We start from the raw sequence: 17,435 nt of genomic DNA on the forward strand, positions 1-17,435 counted from the left end.
CTGCTGCCCAGTAGCCTTCAGAGCCTCGCTCTCTAGCTGCTACATACACACCAAACACTCAACACTTTGCCACAAACACATACACCAATGACAACAAAAATCAAACACTCAATAGCACATCTATTCAAAGCACGGAGGACACAAACGGGAGGGCAATGTGTGACTTGTGAGATTCTACAGACGTCAGGAGCCCACATGAAGGCTCAGGGAAATATTCCAAAGGAGTGTGACGTGGCTCAGAGCTCCTTGGACATGAGCAGACTGGCTTCGGCGGACGGCAGCTCTTACGTTTTCACAGTGGAGCAGCCGGAACAGTAGAAAGTTCCTTCCTCGCCTTTCCTACTTCATGCAGTAGGAACCAGTCCACGGTTATATGGTGCATGGCTACGATTATTCTGTGGGATCCTGCAAAGAAGAAATGCTGTTGGTGTCTTTGGGGACTGGGAATTTGGGTGTGAGAGGAAGAGGTGAAATCGATCAAGTCATGTAAAAACAACTCTCGGTTCTCAGTTTGAACTTGGATTATCAGTGGAAACTCAATGTGTTTTCCTGTAATTTTTTTTTTCTTTTCTTCCTTTATTTATTTATTTATTTATTTATTTATTTATTTATTTTTAGTTTTTCCACGGAAAGTGCCGAGACATAGGTGCGAACTCAACAGTAGTGCATTTCAGCAGCATCTAGATCGTGGTCTCCGCCAACCATCGTTATTAAACGGTCCTAAGACTTACTGGAGACATAGGCTGACTTGAAGTCTGGGGCGGGAAACGGACGCTTCTTGTACTGGGAAGCGTGGATGCTATGATATCCAACAGGACGAGGGTCACGTCAAAAGACACAGGAACCAGAATGAGTAGACTCCCGTTTGCCAAACACAGGACGGTTTGATCGCCAGTAAGTATAATAATTGCAAGATATTGAAACACATTAGATACGTTTAAATCCGCGATGAAACCCCTCACAATGCGAAAGTAACTCGGGTCACTGCGGACAGCGGTAGGAAACAAAGGGAAATGGTGACAACCGGGGCTGCCCCCGACTAGTCGCGATGTATGGACACTCTTTCAAAAGACATCTCAACCCCTCACAAGGTAGGTACTGTATTTGGACTGGATCCAAAGAAACTGAAATGAGCGTGTGTGTCTCAGGGAAACGCAAACATTGAGTACTTGCTGTTATCTCTAATACGGTGAAATTTTTAGATGGAATAATGTGGCTGTGAGTACACTGAAAAATGGAAGATAGCCTCTACCTTTGATAGAAACATATTGACTTTTTATCGATGGAGGGATATCATTAAGGGGATCATGAACTTAAGGTAGGAGGGGTATAAAGGAAACAAGATCTGGCCAGGGGTTGGTGATTTCTTGAGTCAGGGGAGTGAGAAAATATTCTACTATTCTGTCCGATTTTGTTTCTATTTCAAATTTCCCATCATGAAAAGTTTCCAAAGATACCATGAACAGGATCAAAAACAAGCTGCAAACAGGACAAGGTATCTGTAGCCCATATAATTGGCAAAATGTTACTGTTACAGAATATCTACGTTTTATATGCTTAATGCGCCTTTGGCCCTGTGTCCTCATTATTAGTCAAGGAAATACGGAATAAAAAATGAAGCCAGATATAGTTTCCAACTCACCAGATTGAGGAAACTTAAGAAACTGATCACTGTGTTGGCTTTGAGGAAAACTCTTGCACTCACCCTGCTGATATGGGAGGCGAAATTATAGAACCATTTGGAAAACAATGCAGCATAAATGGATATGAATAAACACTGGCATAATTCAGGAGCAAGCATATTCTCTGAGTAGCACGTACCAGAGAGAAGATAGGGCACATGTGACCAGGAAGCATCTAGGGTAATCCTCACGGGAGCCCCTTGTACACGGACCTAGTCAAAGATCGCATAAAGATACTTCGACTGATTCGTGCAGTGCCATTCTCTAGCAGCGCTGATGAACTGCAGCTTCCTGTGTAAGCAAGGAGTATTCTCCAAACAGAAGGTTTCCCCTGGCACACAAGTTACCCAGAAGGAATCCAGAATCGTTCCACATGTATTCTATAAACTGTGAAATTAACAAACTACCTCAATGAGATAGTCCTATAACAGAGAGCAAAAACTTTCAAAGGAAAAGCCAGGAAAAGGATGACAGTCGAGATGGGATTTGTTTGGGAGAAGCGTTTCTGTGGTTCCACGCCTTGAGGAAAAGATACACAGCGGCTTCCGACATATGCATCAACTCCCATTTTTATAAGGTGAGTGGTGGGGTTTTGGTACGGTTAATTCGATTTAATATAATAATCATACTGATAATCATGATCATTATTATCATTCTTTAACATACCCCTTTCCCAAATTAAAAGAAAAAGAGAAAGAAGCAGATAGTAAGTTTCTAGTTATACACCCTGCTTAAATTGGATTATTTATTAATTTGGGGGAAATGATTAGTTTGGGGACTCTGTGTCCGTCTATCGAGGACTACAGGATAGCCTCTCCATGGATTTGAGCCATCATGTACGTTTTTACTAAGTTTTCCATCGAAGTTGGCACCTTTGCCCCGTAGGTGCCGCGTAGATTTTCTGTGACTTTGAGTGTTATCCTTTTGAAAGATTGCATTCATTAGTGTGTATTGGCGAGGAAATAAGAAACATCGAAACTATCGATGGAATGTTGATTTCACCTAGAGCTATCTTGCTGGACTCCCCTAGGATTTCTACAGGTCTCCCGTGCATAGGGGAAAACATTCTATTTTGAGAACCGTAGGAGGTGAGGAAAATGAAGAAAGGTGATTTTCCTTTCCCACATATTATTAGTGTTTTCCCTTGTTGTAGTACATTTTTGGAGCGTCTCTTGCAGGATCGAACGGAAGGATTTCCTATCAACACCCTGGTCTTGCTCGTGACTTTCCAAAGAATGTTTCTACTTCTTAAGCCTTCAGAATATTTTCTAAAGATTTAGACGTTTGAAAAGTGTCTCTAGATGTCTTCGCATCTGGATTCTTGAATTATGTTACCGTGAACGAATAGCCAACTGTTTAGATTCTCTTCTTCTGCATATGTGGATAGGGTCCAATTTTTCCTTTCCTAGGGTGGTAACGTGGTCATCTCCTTGGACAACTTTAGACTGTGTCCTGAATTCAGAGCCGGTCGGTCAGAAGTTCCGGAGGCCCGGACCTGCGGCAGGTGTGTGAGGGGCGACAGCCTCGGGGACTGAGCCTCCACATCTCCAATCTGACCCTCTCTCCAGGGGCCACGGGGCAGGGTCCGGGCCGGCCGGGGGCGGGAGCCGGGGCGGGCGCGGAGGGCGAAGGCCCCCCCCTCCCCTTCCCAGCCCAGGGGGGCGGGACAGAAAAAGAGGCAGAGCAAAAAGCCTACGGCACCCGGGATTCCCAGGCGGTCTCCCATCCAAGTACTAACCGGGCCCGACCCTGCTTAGCTTCCGAGATCAGACGAGATCGGGCGCGTTCAGGGTGGTCTGGCCGTAGACGACGGTGGCCGCCCCCCGGACGCCTCAAGAGGCCGAGCTGCTGGGACGCGTCCCTCCCTGCGCCGTCGGGTCCCTCCCGCCGCCCTGGCCCATCGCTAGCCCACCTGCCAGTATCGGGGTGGGGGTGGGGGGCCAGGCGGGGCCTGACGGGTCTTGCGCGCGCACCCCCCCACCCCCACCCAAACCACGGGCGCACCACCGTCCCACACCCCGAGGAGCAGACCCACGGGCACGCGCGCAGGGACAGGCTTCCACGCGTGGGGGCGGAGGGCCAGAGCCGGAGAGTGCGGGAGATAGGGCCCTCCGCCGGCCCACGCGAGGGCACGGTGGGGAGGGGCTTTGGGGCGGGGCCGGCACGAGGAGGCAGGGCCGCGCCTGCCGCCGGTCCTTCACCCGGAGGTCCTGAAGGAAGACCTGCAGTGTCCCCCCCACCCCGCCACCCCACCCCCGTCTGGGGAGGACCGTTCTGCCCCGATTCCCCTCAGGGCCTGCGTGTGGCAGCAGCCCCCGCGCGGGGGCGGGGGGCGGCGGGGCGGGCCAGAGCCCGCTATCCTGTGGCCCGGTGGGGTGGGGTTTGGGGTGGGTAGCCACGGGTCGGGGGGCCGGTGGGTGGTTTGGGTTTGGCTGCGTGCGCTCCGTGTGCTGTTGTGCGTCCTCTCTGCCCGGGTGGCCGGAAACTCGCCCTGTGCGGCGCGCCGGTGTGTCTCTCGGGAGCCCCGGCGGTGGCGAGGAGCCCGCCCGGCGTGAGGCCCGGGCCCGAGGCCCGGGTGTGCGGCGGAGAGGAAGTGCACGGTCGGCCGGGGGTCCGGGGGCCCAGGACAAGGTTTGCCGCCGTGGGCTGTCCCGCGCCGGGTGTACGCGACGTCCCGGAGTGCGGGGCGGGGGGTGCCGGGTGTGGGGGAGAGGAGACCCAGCGGCACTCAGGGATCCCGCCGCCCGCCCGGCCCGGTGTGGGGCCCAGGGCTGGGGCTCCGCTGCCGGCCGAACAGGAACGGAACGGCTGGGACGCTCTGCCGCTGCCGCCACCTGGCGGTGGTGTTGCAGCGGGGGAGAGGGGAGGACGCCCTGGGCGGGGGCAGCGGGCCGCGCCGGCGGGGGGGCGGGGGAGTGCCAGGGGCCGAGGGCGAAAGTGGAGGCGGGCACAGAACGCCGGGGCCCCCCCACCCCCGACCCCTCGGCGGGCGGGACAAAAGAAGAGGCAAAAGCCTGCAGCACCTGGTATTCCCAGGCGGTCTCCCATCCAAGTACAAACCGGGCCCCCGACCCTGCTTAGCTTCCCAGATCAGACGAGATCGGGGACGTTCAGGGTGCTATGGCCCTAGACGGCGGCGGCTGTCCCCGGACGCCTCAAGAGGCCGAGCTGCCACGCGGCCCTCCCGGCCCAGCGCCCCACACCCGACCCCGCGCCCTCCTGCTGCCCAGTAGCCTTCAGAGCCTCGCTCTCTAGCTGCTACATACACACCAAACACTCAACACTTTGCCACAAACACATACACCAATGACAACAAAAATCAAACACTCAATAGCACATCTATTCAAAGCACGGAGGACACAAACGGGAGGGCAATGTGTGACTTGTGAGATTCTACAGACGTCAGGAGCCCACATGAAGGCTCAGGGAAATATTCCAAAGGAGTGTGACGTGGCTCAGAGCTCCTTGGACATGAGCAGACTGGCTTCGGCGGACGGCAGCTCTTACGTTTTCACAGTGGAGCAGCCGGAACAGTAGAAAGTTCCTTCCTCGCCTTTCCTACTTCATGCAGTAGGAACCAGTCCACGGTTATATGGTGCATGGCTACGATTATTCTGTGGGATCCTGCAAAGAAGAAATGCTGTTGGTGTCTTTGGGGACTGGGAATTTGGGTGTGAGAGGAAGAGGTGAAATCGATCAAGTCATGTAAAAACAACTCTCGGTTCTCAGTTTGAACTTGGATTATCAGTGGAAACTCAATGTGTTTTCCTGTAATTTTTTTTTTCTTTTCTTCCTTTATTTATTTATTTATTTATTTATTTATTTATTTATTTTTAGTTTTTCCACGGAAAGTGCCGAGACATAGGTGCGAACTCAACAGTAGTGCATTTCAGCAGCATCTAGATCGTGGTCTCCGCCAACCATCGTTATTAAACGGTCCTAAGACTTACTGGAGACATAGGCTGACTTGAAGTCTGGGGCGGGAAACGGACGCTTCTTGTACTGGGAAGCGTGGATGCTATGATATCCAACAGGACGAGGGTCACGTCAAAAGACACAGGAACCAGAATGAGTAGACTCCCGTTTGCCAAACACAGGACGGTTTGATCGCCAGTAAGTATAATAATTGCAAGATATTGAAACACATTAGATACGTTTAAATCCGCGATGAAACCCCTCACAATGCGAAAGTAACTCGGGTCACTGCGGACAGCGGTAGGAAACAAAGGGAAATGGTGACAACCGGGGCTGCCCCCGACTAGTCGCGATGTATGGACACTCTTTCAAAAGACATCTCAACCCCTCACAAGGTAGGTACTGTATTTGGACTGGATCCAAAGAAACTGAAATGAGCGTGTGTGTCTCAGGGAAACGCAAACATTGAGTACTTGCTGTTATCTCTAATACGGTGAAATTTTTAGATGGAATAATGTGGCTGTGAGTACACTGAAAAATGGAAGAAAGCCTCTACCTTTGATAGAAACATATTGACTTTTTATCGATGGAGGGATATCATTAAGGGGATCATGAACTTAAGGTAGGAGGGGTATAAAGGAAACAAGATCTGGCCAGGGGTTGGTGATTTCTTGAGTCAGGGGAGTGAGAAAATATTCTACTATTCTTTCCGATTTTGTTTCTATTTCAAATTTCCCATCATGAAAAGTTTCCAAAGATACCATGAACAGGATCAAAAACAAGCTGCAAACAGGACAAGGTATCTGTAGCCCATATAATTGGCAAAATGTTACTGTTACAGAATATCTACGTTTTATATGCTTAATGCGCCTTTGGCCCTGTGTCCTCATTATTAGTCAAGGAAATACGGAATAAAAAATGAAGCCAGATATAGTTTCCAACTCACCAGATTGAGGAAACTTAAGAAACTGATCACTGTGTTGGCTTTGAGGAAAACTCTTGCACTCACCCTGCTGATATGGGAGGCGAAATTATAGAACCATTTGGAAAACAATGCAGCATAAATGGATATGAATAAACACTGGCATAATTCAGGAGCAAGCATATTCTCTGAGTAGCACGTACCAGAGAGAAGATAGGGCACATGTGACCAGGAAGCATCTAGGGTAATCCTCACGGGAGCCCCTTGTACACGGACCTAGTCAAAGATCGCATAAAGATACTTCGACTGATTCGTGCAGTGCCATTCTCTAGCAGCGCTGATGAACTGCAGCTTCCTGTGTAAGCAAGGAGTATTCTCCAAACAGAAGGTTTCCCCTGGCACACAAGTTACCCAGAAGGAATCCAGAATCGTTCCACATGTATTCTATAAACTGTGAAATTAACAAACTACCTCAATGAGATAGTCCTATAACAGAGAGCAAAAACTTTCAAAGGAAAAGCCAGGAAAAGGATGACAGTCGAGATGGGATTTGTTTGGGAGAAGCGTTTCTGTGGTTCCACGCCTTGAGGAAAAGATACACAGCGGCTTTCGACATATGCATCAACTCCCATTTTTATAAGGTGAGTGGTGGGGTTTTGGTACGGTTAATTCGATTTAATATAATAATCATACTGATAATCATGATCATTATTATCATTCTTTAACATACCCCTTTCCCAAATTAAAAGAAAAAGAGAAAGAAGCAGATAGTAAGTTTCTAGTTATACACCCTGCTTAAATTGGATTATTTATTAATTTGGGGGAAATGATTAGTTTGGGGACTCTGTGTCCGTCTATCGAGGACTACAGGATAGCCTCTCCATGGATTTGAGCCATCATGTACGTTTTTACTAAGTTTCCCATCGAAGTTGGCACCTTTGCCCCGTAGGTGCCGCGTAGATTTTCTGTGACTTTGAGTGTTATCCTTTTGAAAGATTGCATTCATTAGTGTGTATTGGCGAGGAAATAAGAAACATCGAAACTATCGATGGAATGTTGATTTCACCTAGAGCTATCTTGCTGGACTCCCCTAGGATTTCTACAGGTCTCCCGTGCATAGGGGAAAACATTCTATTTTGAGAACCGTAGGAGGTGAGGAAAATGAAGAAAGGTGATTTTCCTTTCCCACATATTATTAGTGTTTTCCCTTGTTGTAGTACATTTTTGGAGCGTCTCTTGCAGGATCGAACGGAAGGATTTCCTATCAACACCCTGGTCTTGCTCGTGACTTTCCAAAGAATGTTTCTACTTCTTAAGCCTTCAGAATATTTTCTAAAGATTTAGACGTTTGAAAAGTGTCTCTAGATGTCTTCGCATCTGGATTCTTGAATTATGTTACCGTGAACGAATAGCCAACTGTTTAGATTCTCTTCTTCTGCATATGTGGATAGGGTCCAATTTTTCCTTTCCTAGGGTGGTAACGTGGTCATCTCCTTGGACAACTTTAGACTGTGTCCTGAATTCAGAGCCGGTCGGTCAGAAGTTCCGGAGGCCCGGACCTGCGGCAGGTGTGTGAGGGGCGACAGCCTCGGGGACTGAGCCTCCACATCTCCAATCTGACCCTCTCTCCAGGGGCCACGGGGCAGGGTCCGGGCCGGCCGGGGGCGGGAGCCGGGGCGGGCGCGGAGGGCGAAGGCCCCCCCCCTCCCCTTCCCAGCCCAGGGGGGCGGGACAGAAAAAGAGGCAGAGCAAAAAGCCTACGGCACCCGGGATTCCCAGGCGGTCTCCCATCCAAGTACTAACCGGGCCCGACCCTGCTTAGCTTCCGAGATCAGACGAGATCGGGCGCGTTCAGGGTGGTCTGGCCGTAGACGACGGTGGCCGCCCCCCGGACGCCTCAAGAGGCCGAGCTGCTGGGACGCGTCCCTCCCTGCGCCGTCGGGTCCCTCCCGCCGCCCTGGCCCATCGCTAGCCCACCTGCCAGTATCGGGGTGGGGGTGGGGGGCCAGGCGGGGCCTGACGGGTCTTGCGCGCGCACCCCCCCACCCCCACCCAAACCACGGGCGCACCACCGTCCCACACCCCGAGGAGCAGACCCACGGGCACGCGCGCAGGGACAGGCTTCCACGCGTGGGGGCGGAGGGCCAGAGCCGGAGAGTGCGGGAGATAGGGCCCTCCGCCGGCCCACGCGAGGGCACGGTGGGGAGGGGCTTTGGGGCGGGGCCGGCACGAGGAGGCAGGGCCGCGCCTGCCGCCGGTCCTTCACCCGGAGGTCCTGAAGGAAGACCTGCAGTGTCCCCCCCACCCCGCCACCCCACCCCCGTCTGGGGAGGACCGTTCTGCCCCGATTCCCCTCAGGGCCTGCGTGTGGCAGCAGCCCCCGCGCGGGGGCGGGGGGCGGCGGGGCGGGCCAGAGCCCGCTATCCTGTGGCCCGGTGGGGTGGGGTTTGGGGTGGGTAGCCACGGGTCGGGGGGCCGGTGGGTGGTTTGGGTTTGGCTGCGTGCGCTCCGTGTGCTGTTGTGCGTCCTCTCTGCCCGGGTGGCCGGAAACTCGCCCTGTGCGGCGCGCCGGTGTGTCTCTCGGGAGCCCCGGCGGTGGCGAGGAGCCCGCCCGGCGTGAGGCCCGGGCCCGAGGCCCGGGTGTGCGGCGGAGAGGAAGTGCACGGTCGGCCGGGGGTCCGGGGGCCCAGGACAAGGTTTGCCGCCGTGGGCTGTCCCGCGCCGGGTGTACGCGACGTCCCGGAGTGCGGGGCGGGGGGTGCCGGGTGTGGGGGGAGAGGAGACCCAGCGGCACTCAGGGATCCCGCCGCCCGCCCGGCCCGGTGTGGGGCCCAGGGCTGGGGCTCCGCTGCCGGCCGAACAGGAACGGAACGGCTGGGACGCTCTGCCGCTGCCGCCACCTGGCGGTGGTGTTGCAGCGGGGGAGAGGGGAGGACGCCCTGGGCGGGGGCAGCGGGCCGCGCCGGCGGGGGGGCGGGGGAGTGCCAGGGGCCGAGGGCGAAAGTGGAGGCGGGCACAGAACGCCGGGGCCCCCCCACCCCCGACCCCTCGGCGGGCGGGACAAAAGAAGAGGCAAAAGCCTGCAGCACCTGGTATTCCCAGGCGGTCTCCCATCCAAGTACAAACCGGGCCCCCGACCCTGCTTAGCTTCCCAGATCAGACGAGATCGGGGACGTTCAGGGTGCTATGGCCCTAGACGGCGGCGGCTGTCCCCGGACGCCTCAAGAGGCCGAGCTGCCACGCGGCCCTCCCGGCCCAGCGCCCCACACCCGACCCCGCGCCCTCCTGCTGCCCAGTAGCCTTCAGAGCCTCGCTCTCTAGCTGCTACATACACACCAAACACTCAACACTTTGCCACAAACACATACACCAATGACAACAAAAATCAAACACTCAATAGCACATCTATTCAAAGCACGGAGGACACAAACGGGAGGGCAATGTGTGACTTGTGAGATTCTACAGACGTCAGGAGCCCACATGAAGGCTCAGGGAAATATTCCAAAGGAGTGTGACGTGGCTCAGAGCTCCTTGGACATGAGCAGACTGGCTTCGGCGGACGGCAGCTCTTACGTTTTCACAGTGGAGCAGCCGGAACAGTAGAAAGTTCCTTCCTCGCCTTTCCTACTTCATGCAGTAGGAACCAGTCCACGGTTATATGGTGCATGGCTACGATTATTCTGTGGGATCCTGCAAAGAAGAAATGCTGTTGGTGTCTTTGGGGACTGGGAATTTGGGTGTGAGAGGAAGAGGTGAAATCGATCAAGTCATGTAAAAACAACTCTCGGTTCTCAGTTTGAACTTGGATTATCAGTGGAAACTCAATGTGTTTTCCTGTAATTTTTTTTTCTTTTCTTCCTTTATTTATTTATTTATTTATTTATTTATTTATTTATTTTTAGTTTTTCCACGGAAAGTGCCGAGACATAGGTGCGAACTCAACAGTAGTGCATTTCAGCAGCATCTAGATCGTGGTCTCCGCCAACCATCGTTATTAAACGGTCCTAAGACTTACTGGAGACATAGGCTGACTTGAAGTCTGGGGCGGGAAACGGACGCTTCTTGTACTGGGAAGCGTGGATGCTATGATATCCAACAGGACGAGGGTCACGTCAAAAGACACAGGAACCAGAATGAGTAGACTCCCGTTTGCCAAACACAGGACGGTTTGATCGCCAGTAAGTATAATAATTGCAAGATATTGAAACACATTAGATACGTTTAAATCCGCGATGAAACCCCTCACAATGCGAAAGTAACTCGGGTCACTGCGGACAGCGGTAGGAAACAAAGGGAAATGGTGACAACCGGGGCTGCCCCCGACTAGTCGCGATGTATGGACACTCTTTCAAAAGACATCTCAACCCCTCACAAGGTAGGTACTGTATTTGGACTGGATCCAAAGAAACTGAAATGAGCGTGTGTGTCTCAGGGAAACGCAAACATTGAGTACTTGCTGTTATCTCTAATACGGTGAAATTTTTAGATGGAATAATGTGGCTGTGAGTACACTGAAAAATGGAAGAAAGCCTCTACCTTTGATAGAAACATATTGACTTTTTATCGATGGAGGGATATCATTAAGGGGATCATGAACTTAAGGTAGGAGGGGTATAAAGGAAACAAGATCTGGCCAGGGGTTGGTGATTTCTTGAGTCAGGGGAGTGAGAAAATATTCTACTATTCTTTCCGATTTTGTTTCTATTTCAAATTTCCCATCATGAAAAGTTTCCAAAGATACCATGAACAGGATCAAAAACAAGCTGCAAACAGGACAAGGTATCTGTAGCCCATATAATTGGCAAAATGTTACTGTTACAGAATATCTACGTTTTATATGCTTAATGCGCCTTTGGCCCTGTGTCCTCATTATTAGTCAAGGAAATACGGAATAAAAAATGAAGCCAGATATAGTTTCCAACTCACCAGATTGAGGAAACTTAAGAAACTGATCACTGTGTTGGCTTTGAGGAAAACTCTTGCACTCACCCTGCTGATATGGGAGGCGAAATTATAGAACCATTTGGAAAACAATGCAGCATAAATGGATATGAATAAACACTGGCATAATTCAGGAGCAAGCATATTCTCTGAGTAGCACGTACCAGAGAGAAGATAGGGCACATGTGACCAGGAAGCATCTAGGGTAATCCTCACGGGAGCCCCTTGTACACGGACCTAGTCAAAGATCGCATAAAGATACTTCGACTGATTCGTGCAGTGCCATTCTCTAGCAGCGCTGATGAACTGCAGCTTCCTGTGTAAGCAAGGAGTATTCTCCAAACAGAAGGTTTCCCCTGGCACACAAGTTACCCAGAAGGAATCCAGAATCGTTCCACATGTATTCTATAAACTGTGAAATTAACAAACTACCTCAATGAGATAGTCCTATAACAGAGAGCAAAAACTTTCAAAGGAAAAGCCAGGAAAAGGATGACAGTCGAGATGGGATTTGTTTGGGAGAAGCGTTTCTGTGGTTCCACGCCTTGAGGAAAAGATACACAGCGGCTTTCGACATATGCATCAACTCCCATTTTTATAAGGTGAGTGGTGGGGTTTTGGTACGGTTAATTCGATTTAATATAATAATCATACTGATAATCATGATCATTATTATCATTCTTTAACATACCCCTTTCCCAAATTAAAAGAAAAAGAGAAAGAAGCAGATAGTAAGTTTCTAGTTATACACCCTGCTTAAATTGGATTATTTATTAATTTGGGGGAAATGATTAGTTTGGGGACTCTGTGTCCGTCTATCGAGGACTACAGGATAGCCTCTCCATGGATTTGAGCCATCATGTACGTTTTTACTAAGTTTCCCATCGAAGTTGGCACCTTTGCCCCGTAGGTGCCGCGTAGATTTTCTGTGACTTTGAGTGTTATCCTTTTGAAAGATTGCATTCATTAGTGTGTATTGGCGAGGAAATAAGAAACATCGAAACTATCGATGGAATGTTGATTTCACCTAGAGCTATCTTGCTGGACTCCCCTAGGATTTCTACAGGTCTCCCGTGCATAGGGGAAAACATTCTATTTTGAGAACCGTAGGAGGTGAGGAAAATGAAGAAAGGTGATTTTCCTTTCCCACATATTATTAGTGTTTTCCCTTGTTGTAGTACATTTTTGGAGCGTCTCTTGCAGGATCGAACGGAAGGATTTCCTATCAACACCCTGGTCTTGCTCGTGACTTTCCAAAGAATGTTTCTACTTCTTAAGCCTTCAGAATATTTTCTAAAGATTTAGACGTTTGAAAAGTGTCTCTAGATGTCTTCGCATCTGGATTCTTGAATTATGTTACCGTGAACGAATAGCCAACTGTTTAGATTCTCTTCTTCTGCATATGTGGATAGGGTCCAATTTTTCCTTTCCTAGGGTGGTAACGTGGTCATCTCCTTGGACAACTTTAGACTGTGTCCTGAATTCAGAGCCGGTCGGTCAGAAGTTCCGGAGGCCCGGACCTGCGGCAGGTGTGTGAGGGGCGACAGCCTCGGGGACTGAGCCTCCACATCTCCAATCTGACCCTCTCTCCAGGGGCCACGGGGCAGGGTCCGGGCCGGCGGGGGCGGGAGCCGGGGCGGGCGCGGAGGGCGAAGGCCCCCCCCTCCCCTTCCCAGCCCAGGGGGGCGGGACAGAAAAAGAGGCAGAGCAAAAAGCCTACGGCACCCGGGATTCCCAGGCGGTCTCCCATCCAAGTACTAACCGGGCCCGACCCTGCTTAGCTTCCGAGATCAGACGAGATCGGGCGCGTTCAGGGTGGTCTGGCCGTAGACGACGGTGGCCGCCCCCCGGACGCCTCAAGAGGCCGAGCTGCTGGGACGCGTCCCTCCCTGCGCCGTCGGGTCCCTCCCGCCGCCCTGGCCCATCGCTAGCCCACCTGCCAGTATCGGGGTGGGGGTGGGGGGCCAGGCGGGGCCTGACGGGTCTTGCGCGCGCACCCCCCCACCCCCACCCAAACCACGGGCGCACCACCGTCCCACACCCCGAGGAGCAGACCCCACGGGCACGCGCGCAGGGGACAGGCTTCCACGCGTGGGGGCGGAGGGCCAGAGCCGGAGAGTGCGGGAGATAGGGCCCTCCGCCGGCCCACGCGAGGGCACGGTGGGGAGGGGGCTTTGGGGCGGGGCCGGCACGAGGAGGCAGGGCCGCGCCTGCCGCCGGTCCTTCACCCGGAGGTCCTGAAGGAAGACCTGCAGTGTCCCCCCCACCCCGCCACCCCACCCCCGTCTGGGGAGGACCGTTCTGCCCCGATTCCCCTCAGGGCCTGCGTTGTGGCAGCAGCCCCCGCGCGGGGGCGGGGGGCGGCGGGGCGGGCCAGAGCCCGCTATCCTGTGGCCCGGTGGGGTGGGGTTTGGGGTGGGTAGCCACGGGTCGGGGGGGCCGGTGGGTGGTTTGGGTTTGGCTGCGTGCGCTCCGTGTGCTGTTGTGCGTCCTCTCTGCCCGGGTGGCCGGAAACTCGCCCTGTGCGGCGCGCCGGTGTGTCTCTCGGGAGCCCCGGCGGTGGCGAGGAGCCCGCCCGGCGTGAGGCCCGGGCCCGAGGCCCGGGTGTGCGGCGGAGAGGAAGTGCACGGTCGGCCGGGGGTCCGGGGGCCCAGGACAAGGTTTGCCGCCGTGGGCTGTCCCGCGCCGGGTGTACGCGACGTCCCGGAGTGCGGGGCGGGGTGGTGCCGGGTGTGGGGGAGAGGAGACCCAGCGGCACTCAGGGATCCCGCCGCCCGCCCGGCCCGGTGTGGGGCCCAGGGCTGGGGCTCCGCTGCCGGCCGAACAGGAACGGAACGGCTGGGACGCTCTGCCGCTGCCGCCACCTGGCGGTGGTGTTGCAGCGGGGGAGAGGGGAGGACGCCCTGGGCGGGGGCAGCGGGCCGCGCCGGCGGGGGGGCGGGGGGAGTGCCAGGGGCCGAGGGCGAAAGTGGAGGCGGGCACAGAACGCCGGGGCCCCCCCACCCCCGACCCCTCGGCGGGCGGGACAAAAGAAGAGGCAAAAGCCTGCAGCACCTGGTATTCCCAGGCGGTCTCCCATCCAAGTACAAAACCGGGCCCCCGACCCTGCTTAGCTTCCCAGATCAGACGAGATCGGGGACGTTCAGGGTGCTATGGCCCTAGACGGCGGCGGCTGTCCCCGGACGCCTCAAGAGGCCGAGCTGCCACGCGGCCCTCCCGGCCCAGCGCCCCACACCCGACCCCGCGCCCTCCTGCTGCCCAGTAGCCTTCAGAGCCTCGCTCTCTAGCTGCTACATACACACCAAACACTCAACACTTTGCCACAAACACATACACCAATGACAACAAAAATCAAACACTCAATAGCACATCTATTCAAAGCACGGAGGACACAAACGGGAGGGCAATGTGTGACTTGTGAGATTCTACAGACGTCAGGAGCCCACATGAAGGCTCAGGGAAATATTCCAAAGGAGTGTGACGTGGCTCAGAGCTCCTTGGACATGAGCAGACTGGCTTCGGCGGACGGCAGCTCTTACGTTTTCACAGTGGAGCAGCCGGAACAGTAGAAAGTTCCTTCCTCGCCTTTCCTACTTCATGCAGTAGGAACCAGTCCACGGTTATATGGTGCATGGCTACGATTATTCTGTGGGATCCTGCAAAGAAGAAATGCTGTTGGTGTCTTTGGGGACTGGGAATTTGGGTGTGAGAGGAAGAGGTGAAATCGATCAAGTCATGTAAAAACAACTCTCGGTTCTCAGTTTGAACTTGGATTATCAGTGGAAACTCAATGTGTTTTCCTGTAATTTTTTTTTTCTTTTCTTCCTTTATTTATTTATTTATTTATTTATTTATTTATTTATTTTTAGTTTTTCCACGGAAAGTGCCGAGACATAGGTGCGAACTCAACAGTAGTGCATTTCAGCAGCATCTAGATCGTGGTCTCCGCCAACCATCGTTATTAAACGGTCCTAAGACTTACTGGAGACATAGGCTGACTTGAAGTCTGGGGCGGGAAACGGACGCTTCTTGTACTGGGAAGCGTGGATGCTATGATATCCAACAGGACGAGGGTCACGTCAAAAGACACAGGAACCAGAATGAGTAGACTCCCGTTTGCCAAACACAGGACGGTTTGATCGCCAGTAAGTATAATAATTGCAAGATATTGAAACACATTAGATACGTTTAAATCCGCGATGAAACCCCTCACAATGCGAAAGTAACTCGGGTCACTGCGGACAGCGGTAGGAAACAAAGGGAAATGGTGACAACCGGGGCTGCCCCCGACTAGTCGCGATGTATGGACACTCTTTCAAAAGACATCTCAACCCCTCACAAGGTAGGTACTGTATTTGGACTGGATCCAAGAAACTGAAATGAGCGTGTGTGTCTCAGGGAAACGCAAACATTGAGTACTTGCTGTTATCTCTAATACGGTGAAATTTTTAGATGGAATAATGTGGCTGTGAGTACACTGAAAAATGGAAGAAAGCCTCTACCTTTGATAGAAACATATTGACTTTTTATCGATGGAGGGATATCATTAAGGGGATCATGAACTTAAGGTAGGAGGGGTATAAAGGAAACAAGATCTGGCCAGGGGTTGGTGATTTCTTGAGTCAGGGGAGTGAGAAAATATTCTACTATTCTTTCCGATTTTGTTTCTATTTCAAATTTCCCATCATGAAAAGTTTCCAAAGATACCATGAACAGGATCAAAAACAAGCTGCAAACAGGACAAGGTATCTGTAGCCCATATAATTGGCAAAATGTTACTGTTACAGAATATCTACGTTTTATATGCTTAATGCGCCTTTGGCCCTGTGTCCTCATTATTAGTCAAGGAAATACGGAATAAAAAATGAAGCCAGATATAGTTTCCAACTCACCAGATTGAGGAAACTTAAGAAACTGATCACTGTGTTGGCTTTGAGGAAAACTCTTGCACTCACCCTGCTGATATGGGAGGCGAAATTATAGAACCATTTGGAAAACAATGCAGCATAAATGGATATGAATAAACACTGGCATAATTCAGGAGCAAGCATATTCTCTGAGTAGCACGTACCAGAGAGAAGATAGGGCACATGTGACCAGGAAGCATCTAGGGTAATCCTCACGGGAGCCCCTTGTACACGGACCTAGTCAAAGATCGCATAAAGATACTTCGACTGATTCGTGCAGTGCCATTCTCTAGCAGCGCTGATGAACTGCAGCTTCCTGTGTAAGCAAGGAGTATTCTCCAAACAGAAGGTTTCCCCTGGCACACAAGTTACCCAGAAGGAATCCAGAATCGTTCCACATGTATTCTATAAACTGTGAAATTAACAAACTACCTCAATGAGATAGTCCTATAACAGAGAGCAAAAACTTTCAAAGGAAAAGCCAGGAAAAGGATGACAGTCGAGATGGGATTTGTTTGGGAGAAGCGTTTCTGTGGTTCCACGCCTTGAGGAAAAGATACACAGCGGCTTCCGACATATGCATCAACTCCCATTTTTATAAGGTGAGTGGTGGGGTTTTGGTACGGTTAATTCGATTTAATATAATAATCATACTGATAATCATGATCATTATTATCATTCTTTAACATACCCCTTTCCCAAATTAAAAGAAAAAGAGAAAGAAGCAGATAGTAAGTTTCTAGTTATACACCCTGCTTAAATTGGATTATTTATTAATTTGGGGGAAATGATTAGTTTGGGGACTCTGTGTCCGTCTATCGAGGACTACAGGATAGCCTCTCCATGGATTTGAGCCATCATGTACGTTTTTTACTAAGTTTCCCATCGAAGTTGGCACCTTTGCCCCGTAGGTGCCGCGTAGATTTTCTGTGACTTTGAGTGTTATCCTTTTGAAAGATTGCATTCATTAGTGTGTATTGGCGAGGAAATAAGAAACATCGAAACTATCGATGGAATGTTGATTTCACCTAGAGCTATCTTGCTGGACTCCCCTAGGATTTCTACAGG

At 52.0% G+C, this 17,435-nt stretch overlaps 3 non-coding genes and 3 pseudogenes across 3 annotated transcripts; all 6 read right to left on the reverse strand.

Moving 5' to 3' along the window:
* Window positions 1-3,371: 3,371 nt before the first annotated feature.
* LOC123629403 lies at window positions 3,372-3,490 on the reverse strand. The gene has a single exon (XR_006732050.1). It is a non-coding gene; the product is annotated as a 5S ribosomal RNA (ribosomal RNA).
* Window positions 3,491-4,693: 1,203 nt separating this feature from the next.
* On the reverse strand, window positions 4,694-4,814 carry LOC123629422 (annotated as a pseudogene).
* A 3,459-nt stretch (window positions 4,815-8,273) lies between these two features.
* LOC123629404 lies at window positions 8,274-8,392 on the reverse strand. Its single transcript, XR_006732051.1, has one exon. It is a non-coding gene; the product is annotated as a 5S ribosomal RNA (ribosomal RNA).
* Window positions 8,393-9,596: 1,204 nt separating this feature from the next.
* Window positions 9,597-9,717, reverse strand: LOC123629423 (annotated as a pseudogene).
* Window positions 9,718-13,173: 3,456 nt separating this feature from the next.
* Window positions 13,174-13,292, reverse strand: LOC123629405. Its single transcript, XR_006732052.1, has one exon. It is a non-coding gene; the product is annotated as a 5S ribosomal RNA (ribosomal RNA).
* A 1,210-nt stretch (window positions 13,293-14,502) lies between these two features.
* Window positions 14,503-14,624, reverse strand: LOC123629424 (annotated as a pseudogene).
* Window positions 14,625-17,435: the final 2,811 nt, after the last annotated feature.

This window comes from Lemur catta, unplaced genomic scaffold (genome assembly GCF_020740605.2).
Source record: "Lemur catta isolate mLemCat1 unplaced genomic scaffold, mLemCat1.pri scaffold_149_ctg1, whole genome shotgun sequence".
Taxonomy (NCBI): Eukaryota; Metazoa; Chordata; class Mammalia; order Primates; family Lemuridae; genus Lemur; species Lemur catta.